The sequence below is a fragment of the Triticum dicoccoides genome, chromosome 5A (assembly GCF_002162155.2).
Source record: "Triticum dicoccoides isolate Atlit2015 ecotype Zavitan chromosome 5A, WEW_v2.0, whole genome shotgun sequence".
NCBI classification, from domain to species: Eukaryota; Viridiplantae; Streptophyta; class Magnoliopsida; order Poales; family Poaceae; genus Triticum; species Triticum dicoccoides.
The window spans coordinates 688,453,286-688,462,997 of NC_041388.1; positions in this window are offsets into that span (position 1 = coordinate 688,453,286).

Genomic DNA, 9,712 nt, shown 5'->3' on the forward strand with positions numbered 1-9,712 from the left:
GACGTCATCAAGCTGAACATGTGCAGTTCTTGGAGGTGTCGTATGTTCGGTACTTGATCGGTTGAATCGACAAGTGCTACCTCTTGAGCACTGCGTTGGTTTCCCTTGAAGAGGAAAGGGTGATGCAGTAAAGCAGCGTAAGTATTTCCCTTAGTTGTTGAGAACCAAGGTGTCAATCCAGTAGGAAATCACACACAAGTCCCGCGCACCTACACAAACAAATAAGAACCTCGCAACCAACGCGATAAAGGGGTTGTCAAGCCCTTCTCGGTCACTTACGAGAGTGAGATCTGATAGATATGATAAGATAATATTTTTGTTATTTTTATGATAAAGAGAAATAAATATGCAAAGTAAAATAAACGGCAAAGGAAATAACTAAGTATTGGAAGATTAATATGATGGAATATAGACCCGGGGGCCATAGATTTCACTAGTGGCTTCTCTCAAGAGCATAAGTATTACGGTGGGTAAACGAATTACTGTCGAGCAATTGATAGAATTGAGCACAGTTATGAGAATATCTAGGTATGATCATGTATATAGGCATCACGCCCGAGACAAGTAGACCGAAACGATTCTGCATCTATTACTATTACTCCACACATCGACCGCTATCTAGCATGCATCTAGAGTATTAAGTTCAAGAGAACAGAGTAATGATTTAAGGAAGATGACATGATGTAGAGGGATAAACTCATGCAATATGATATAAACCCCATCTTTTTATCCTTGATGGCAACAATACAATACGTATCAGTTCCCTTTCTGTCACTGGGATCGAACACCGCAAGACTGAACCCAAAGCTAAGCACTTCTCCCATTGCAAGAAAGATCAATCTAGTAGGCTAAACCAAACTGATAATTCGAAGAGACTTGCAAAGATAAACCAATCATACATAAAAGAATTCAGAGGAGAATCAAATATTGTTCATAGATAATCTGGATCATAAACCCACAATTCATCGGATCTCGACAAACACACCGCAAAAGAAGATTACATCGAATAGGTCTCCAAGAAAATCGAGGAGAACTTTGTATTGAGATCCAAAGAGAGAGAAGAAGCCATCTAGCTAATAACGATGGACCCGTAGGTCTGAAGTAAACTACTCACACATCACCGGAGAGGCCATGGAGTTGTTGTAGAGGCCCTCCGTGATCAATGCCCCCTCCGGCGGAGCTCCGGAAAAGGCCTCGAGATGGGATCTCTCGAGTACAGAAGGTTGCGGTGGTGGAATTAGGTTTTCGTGGTGCTCCTGGGTGTTTGGGGGGGTACGTGGATATATATAGGAGGAAGAAGTACGTCGGTGGAGCAACGGAGGGCCCATGAGGGTGGAGGGCGCGCCCAGGGGGGTAGGCGCGCCCCCTACCTCGTGCCTTCCTCCCTTGTTTATTGATGGCCACTCCAAGTCTCCTGGATCATGTTTGTTGAGAAAATCATGTTCCCGAAGGTTTCATTCCGTTTGGACTCCGTTTGATATTCCTTTTCTTCCAAACCCTAAAATAGGCAAAAAAAACAGCAATTTGGGTTGGGCCTTCGGTTAGTAGGTTAGTCCCAAAAATGATATAAAAGTGTAAAATAAAGCCCATTAACATACAAAATAGATAATATAATAGCATGGAGCAATCAAAAATTATAGATATGTTGGAGACGTATCAAGCATCCCCAAGCTTAATTCCTGCTCGTCCTCGAGGAGGTAAATGATAAAAGAAGAATTTTTTTTATGTGGAATGCTTCCTAACATATTTCTCAATGTAATTTTTCTTTACTGTGGCATGAATGTTGAGATCCATAAGATTCAAGATAAAAGTTTAATATTGACATAAAAATAATAATACTTCAAGCATACTAACTAAGCAATTATGTCTTCTCAAAATAACATGGCAAAAGAAAGTTATCCCTACAAAATCATATAGTCTGGCTATGCTCTATCTTCACCACACAAAATATTTAAATCATGCACAACCCCGATGACAAGCCAAGCAATTGTTTCATACTTTTGATGTTCTCAAACTTTTTCAATCTTCACGCAATATATGAGCATGAGCCATGGATATAGCATTATGGTGGAACAGAATGGTGGTTGTGGAGAAGACAAAAGGGGAGAAGATGGTCTCACATCAACTAGGTGTATCAACGGGCTATGGAGATGCCCATTAATAGATATCAATGTGAGTGAGTAGGGATTGCCATGCAACTGATGCACTAGAGCTATAAGTATATGAAAGCTCAACAAAAAAACTAAGTGGGTGTGCATCCAACTTGCTTGCTCACGAAGACCTAGGGCATTTTGAGGAAGCCCATCATTGGAATATACAAGCCAAGTTCTATAATGAAAAATTCCCACTAGTATATGAAAGTGATATCATATGAGACTCTCTATATGAAGAACATGGTGCTACTTTGAAGCACAAGTGTGGAAAAAAGGATATTAACATTGTCCCTTCTCTCTTTTTCTCTTTTTTTATTTGGGCCTTCTTTTTTTTTGGCCTCTTTTTATTTTATTTATTTTATTTTTCATCCGGAGTCTCATCCCGACTTGTGGGGGAATCATAGTCTCCATCATCCTTTCCTCACTTGAGACAATGCTCTAATAATGATGATCATCACACTCTATTTACTTACAACTCAAGAATTACAACTCAATACTTAGAACAAAATATGACTCTATGTGAATGCCTCCGGCAGTGTACCGGGATGTGCAATGATGCGTGAGTGACATGTATGAAAGAATTATGAATGGTGGCTTTGCCACAAATACGATGTCAACTACATGATCATGCAAGCAATATGACAACGATGAAGCGTGTCACAATAACGGAACGGTGGAAAGTTGCATGGCAATATATCTCGGAATGGCTATGGAAATGCCACAATAGGTAGGTATGGTGGCTGTTTTGAGGAAGGTATATGGTGGGTTTATGGTACCGGCGAAAGTTGCGCGATACTAGAGAGGCTAGCAATGGTGGAAGGGTGAGAGTGCGTATAATCCATCAACTCAACATTAATCATAAAGAACTCACATACCTATTGCAAAAATCTACAAGTTATCAAAGCAAAGTATTACGCGCATGCTCCTAGGGGGATAGATTGGTAGGAAAAGACCATCGCTCGTCCCCGACCGCCACTCATAAGGAAGACAATCAATAAATAAATCATGCTCCGACTTCATCACATAACGGTTCACAATACGTGCATGCTACGGGAATCACAAACTTCAACACAAGTATTTCTCAAATTCACAACTGCTCAACTAGCATGACTCTAATATCACCATCTCCATATCTCAAAACAATTATCAAGTATCAAACTTCTCATAGTATACAATGCACCTATATGAAAGTTTTTATTATTGCCATGTTGTTCTAAAGGACTCTAAAAATAATATAAGTGAAGCATGAGAGAACAATAGTTTCTATAAAACAAATCGACCACCGTGCTCTAAAAGATATAAGTGAAGCACTAGAGCAAAAACTATATAGCTCAAAAGATATAAGTGAAGCACATAGAGCAAAAACTATATAGCTCAAAAGATATAAGTGAAGCACATAGAGTATTCTAATAAATTTCAATTCATGTGAGTCTCTCTCAAATGTGTGTAAAGAAAGGATGATTGTGGTAAACTAAAAGTCAAAGACTCAAATCATACAAGACGCTCCAAGCAAAACACATATCATGTGGTGAATAAAAATATAGCTCCAAGTAAAGTTACCGATAGACGAAGACGAACGAGGGGATGCCTTCCGGGGCATCCCCAAGCTTAGGCTTTTTGGTGTCCTTGAGTTTTACCTTGGGGTGCCATGGGCATCCCAAAGCTTAGGCTCTTTCCACTCCTTGTTCCATAATCCATCAAATCTTTACCCAAAACTTGAAAACTTCACAACACAAAACTCAAAGTAGAAAATCTCGTGAGCTCCATTAGCAAAAGAAAACAAAACACCACTTCAAGGTACTGTAATGAACTCATTCTTTATTTATATTGGTGTTAAACCTACTGTATTGCAACTTCTCTATGGCTTATAAACTCTTTTACTAGCCATAGATTCATCAAAATAAGCAAACAACAGAAGAAAAACAGAATCTGTCAAAAACAGAACAGTCTGTAGTAATCTGTAGCTAATGCAAGTTCTAGAACCCCAAAAATTCTAAAATAAATTTCTGGACGTGAGGAATTTATCTATTAATCATCTGAAAAAAGAATTAACTAAATATAACCTTCCAAATACAAATGGCAGCGATTCTCCTGAGTGCTAAAGTTTCTGTTTTCTACAGCAAAATCAAAAAGACTTTCCCAAAGTCTTCCCAACGGTTCTACTTGGCACAAACACTAATTAAACACAAAAAACACAACCAAAACAGAGGCTAGATAACTTATTTATTACAAAACAGGAGCAAAAAGCAAGGAATAAAAATAAAACTGGGTTGCCTCCCAACAAGCGCTATCGTTTAACGCCCCTAGCTAGGCATAAAAGCGAAGATAGATCTAGGTGTTGCCATCTTTGGTAGGTAATTCTTCAATGAGACACTTATAATTCTTAGGAGTTTCTTCCTTTTTATTAATTATCAAACTCCTAGGCACAAAATCAAGAAAATCATTTGTATCAAACGGTTCCTTAATGATAGCAAAAAGATTAGGGTGAACACTTATTGATTTTAAATCCGCAGTTTCCTTACTAGAGGATTCACCCTTATTCTTAGGAACATAAAAAAGCTTGGCAATTTTAGTAGGAGGATTTGGAGTGTTTCTAACGGAAGAAAAAGCGGATCCCAAGTTGGTGATAATTCCCTCAAGTTTATCGATTCTAGTAGAATCTTGATCTATTCTTTCTTTAACTATGGGTTCTTTTTCCTTAAAAAAATTCAAAGTAACTCCCACTTTAGATCCATATTGGGTAATTTGGTTGTGGATCTTTTTATCCAAATTCTCAATTAACTCTACAGTGGCAACTTTATTCTCAATAATTTCAAGCCTTTGCATCACATGTTCCAAAGTTAACATAGTTCCATTAACCAAAAGAGGTGGTGGGCCAAACAAATCTATCATAGCATTATAAGAATCAAAAGTATGGCTACCCAAGCAATTTCCTCCGGTAATGGTATCAAGAATATATCTATTCCAAGGAGTGATGCCTACATAAAAATTGCGAAGAAGAACGGAAGTAGATTGCTTCCTAGTAGATTTATTTTGAGCATTGCAAATTCTGTACCAATCATCTTTTAGATTTTCTCCCTCCCTTTGTTTAAAATTAAGAACTTCATTCTCAGGATACAAAGGAGTAAATAAAGGACTAGCCATAACGATGAAGCAAACAGAAAAGAGGCGAATAGGGAAGGAGAAGGGAACGGAAAGAGAGGGGGAGAGGAAAAGAGGGCGAATAAAACGTCAAGGGTGAAGTGGGGGAGAGGAAAACGAGAGGCAAATGGCAAATAATGTAATGCGAGGGATAAGAGTTTGTGATGGGTACTTGGTATATTTTGACTTGGTAATGGCGCCAGAAATGACTCGTTGTGGGAGTCAAATATTGACTTGACTTGGCGCGAATCTCCCTCTTGAGCACTGTGTTGGTTTTCCCTTGAAGAGGAAAGGGTGATGCAGTAAAGCAGTGTAAATATTTCCCTCGGTTTTTGAGAACCAAGGTATCAATCCAGTAGGAGATCACGCACAAGTCCCAGGCACCTACACAAAAAAATAAGAACCTCGCAACCAACGCGATAAAGGGGTTATCAAGCCCTTCTCAGTCACTTACAAGAGTGAGATCTGATAGATATGATAAGATAATATTTTTGGTATTTTTATGATAAAGAGAAATAAAGATGCAAAGTAAAATAAATGGCAAAGGAAATAACTAAGTATTGGAAGATTAATATGATGGAAGATAGACCCGGGGGCCATAGGTTTCACTAGTGGCTTCTCTCAAGAGCATAAGTATTACGGTGGGTAAACGAATTACTGTCGAGCAATTGATAGAATTGAGCATAGTTATGAGAATATCTAGGTATGATCATGTATATAGGCATCACATCCGAGACAAGTAGACCGAAACGATTCTACATCTATTACTATTACTCCACACATCGACCGCTATCCAGCATGCATCTAGAGTATTAAGTTCAAGAGAACAGAGTAATGCTTTAAGGAAGATGACATGATGTAGAGGGATAAACTCATGCAATATGATATAAACCCCATCTTTTTATCCTTGATGGCAACAATACAATACGTATCAGTTCCCTTTCTGTCACTGGGATCGAACACCGCAAGATTGAACCCAAAGCTAAGCACTTCTCCCATTGCAAGAAAGATCAATCTAGTAGGCCAAACCAAACTGATAATTCGAAGAGACTTGCAAAGATAAACCAATCATACATAAAAGAATTCAGAGGAGAATCAAATATTGTTCATAGATAATCTGGATCATAAACCCACAATTCATCGGATCTCGACAAACACACCGCAAAAGAAGATTGCATCGAATAGATCTCCAAGAAAATCGAGGAGAACTTTGTATTGAGATCCAAAGAGAGAGAAGAAGCCATCTAGCTAATAACTATGGACCCATAGGTCTGAATTAAACTACTCACACATCACCGGAGAGGCCATGGAGTTGATGTAGAGGCCCTCCGTGATCAATGCCCCTCCGGTGGAGCTCCGGAAAAGGCCCCGAGATGGGATCTCTCGAGAACAGATGGTTTCGGCGGTGGAATTAGGTTTTCGTGGTGCTCCTGGATGTTTGGGGGTACGTGGATATATATAGGAGGAAGAAGAACGTCGGTGGAGCAACGGAGGGCCCACGAGGGTGGAGGGCGCGCCTAGGGTGGTAGGCGCGCCCCACTGCCTCATGCCTTCCTCCCTTGTTTCTTGACGGCCACTCCAAGTCTCCTGGATCACGTTTGTTGAGAAAATCACGTTCCCGAAGGTTTCATTCCGTTTCGACTCCGTTTGATATTCCTTTTCTTCGAAACCCTAAAATAGGCAAAAAAAAGACAGCAATTTGGGCTGGGCCTCCGGTTAGTAGGTTAGTCCCAGAAATGATATAGAAGTGTAAAATAAAGCCCATTAACATCCAAAATAGATAATATAATAGCATGGAGCAATCAAAAATTATAGATATGTTGGAGACGTATCAACAAGACGTTCGACTACATCAACCGTGTTAACCTAACGCTTCTGCTTTAGGTCTACTCCGTACGTGGACACACTCTCCCCCTCTCGTTGCTATGCATCTGCTAGATAGATCTTGCGTGATCGTAGGAAATTTTTTGAAATAGCATGCTACGTTCCCCAACAGTGGTATCAGAGCCAGGTCTATGCGTACATGATATGCATGAGTAGAACACAAAGAGGTGTGGGCGGTGATCGCCATACTGCTTACCACCAATGTCTTATTTTGATTCGGCGATATTGTTGGATGAAGCGGCCTGGACCAGCCTTACATGACCATGTTCATGAGACCGGTTCCACTAACAGACATGCAACTAGTTTTGCATAAAGGTGGCTGGCGGGTGTCTGTTTCTCCAACTTCAGTTTAATCTAATTTTACTGCGGTCGGTCCTTGTTGAAGGTTAAAACAACAAACTTGATAAATCACCATTGTGCTTTTGATGCGTAGGTAAGAATAGTTCTTACTAGAAGCCCGTAGCATCCATGTAAAACTTACAACAACAAAGTAGAGGACGTCTAACTTGTTTTTGTAGGGCATGTTGTGATGTGGTATGGTCAAGACATGATGTGATATACGTTGTTGTATGAGATGATCATGTTTTGTAGAAGTTATCGGCAACTGGTAGGAGCCTTATGGTTGTCGCTTTATTGTATGAAATGCAATTGCCATGTAATTGCTTTACTTTATCACTATGCGTTCGCGATAGTTGTAGAAGCTATAGTTGGTGAGACGACAACAACGCTATGATGGAGATCAAGTTGTCAAGCCGGTGACGATGGAGATCATGACGGTGCTTTGGAGATGGAGATCAAAGCCACAAGATGTTGACGGCCATATCATGTCACATATTTTGATTGCATGTGATGTTTATCTTTTATGCATCTTATTTGCTTAGTACAACGGTAGCATTATAAGATGATCCCTTAACTAAATTTCAAGGTATAAGTGTTCTCCCAGAGTATGCACCGTTGTGAAAGTTCTTCGTGCTGAGACACCACATGATGATCGGGTGTGATAGGATCTGCATTCACATACACGGGTGCAAGACAGTTTTGCACATGCGGAATACTCGGGTTAAACTTGACGAGCCTAGCATGTATAGACATGGCCTCGGAACACTAGAGACCGAAAGGTCGAACATGAATCATATAGTAGATATGATCAACATAGAGATGTTCACCATTGAAGACTACTCCATCTCACGTGATGATCAGACATGGTTTAGTTGATATGGATCATGTGATCATTTAGATGACTCGAGGGATGTCTATATAAGTGGGAGTTCTTAAGTAATATGATTAATTGAACTTAATTTATCATAAACTTAGTCCTGATAGTATTTGCAAATTATGTTGTAGATCAATAGCTCGCGATGTAGTTCCCCATTTATTTTTGATATGTTCCTAGAGAAAAATAAGTTGAAAGATGATAGTAGCAATGATGCGGACTGGGTCCGTGATCTGAGGATTATCCTCATTGGTGCACAGAAGAATTATGTCCTTGATGCACCGCTAGGTGACAGACCTATTGGAGGAGCAAATGCAGATGTTATGAACGTTTGACAAGCTCGGTATGATGACTACTTGATTGTTTAGTGCACCATGCTTTACGGCTTAGAACCGGGACTTCAAAAGGGTTTTGAATGCCATGGAGCATATGAGATGTTCCAAGAGCTGAAATTGGTATTTCAGACTCATGCCCGCACTACTAGGGAAAAGCCTAGTAGTAGGACGTGTTAAATAGCTAGTAGTAGCGCGGGCACCCGCCCTACTACTACGGCTTGTAGTAGTAGCGAGGGTGCGACCACGCTAATACTACGTATGTTAGTAGTAGCGTGGGTGCTACCCGCGCTACTATTATTAATTTCAAAAACAAAAAAATGCTCGATCCTGTGTGTGTGCTGTCAATGGCAGCAATGCTTCGATCCAGTGACGCTAGGGTTGCCGGAGCTGCGGAAGGGCAGAGGCAGACAAGATCCAACGCCAGCTGCTGCAGAGGGCCCGGATCCATGGCTAAGCAAGGTGGCGGCGTGGGGCTCCTCTTCGCAGCCAAGGCAACGAGCTCCTGGTCGTCCATGGCGATGACCTGCATGGACAAGGACATGGGAGGGTAAGTTAAACCAGAGGGCAGAGGGAAAAAGAGAAAGAAGGAAGAGAGGAAGGAGACGGAGGGAGCACTGGGGCTAGTCGTTGGTGGTGAGGTGCTCCAGTGTGGTGGCGGGAGGCGAGGGGGAAGATCGGCGAGCTCCTGGATGCTAGCGGCGCGAGGCGACGACCTCGTTGGGCGCCATGGAGGAGGAGATGCGCATGGGCAGTAGCGCCATGGGAGAGCCTATCGAGAGAGAGAGAGAGAGAGAGAGAGAGAGAGAGAGAGAGAGAGAGAGAGTAGGATGAGATGGACGGGGGAGAGGAGTGATTTGGACGAGGAGATGGTGATTTCAGGGCTGTTAAAAAATCCAGTACTTAGTAGTAGCGCGGGTTTTTACCCCTCGCTACTACTATGGCATGTTCCGGGGGCACGGTAGAGACCTCTTAGTAGTAGCGAGGGG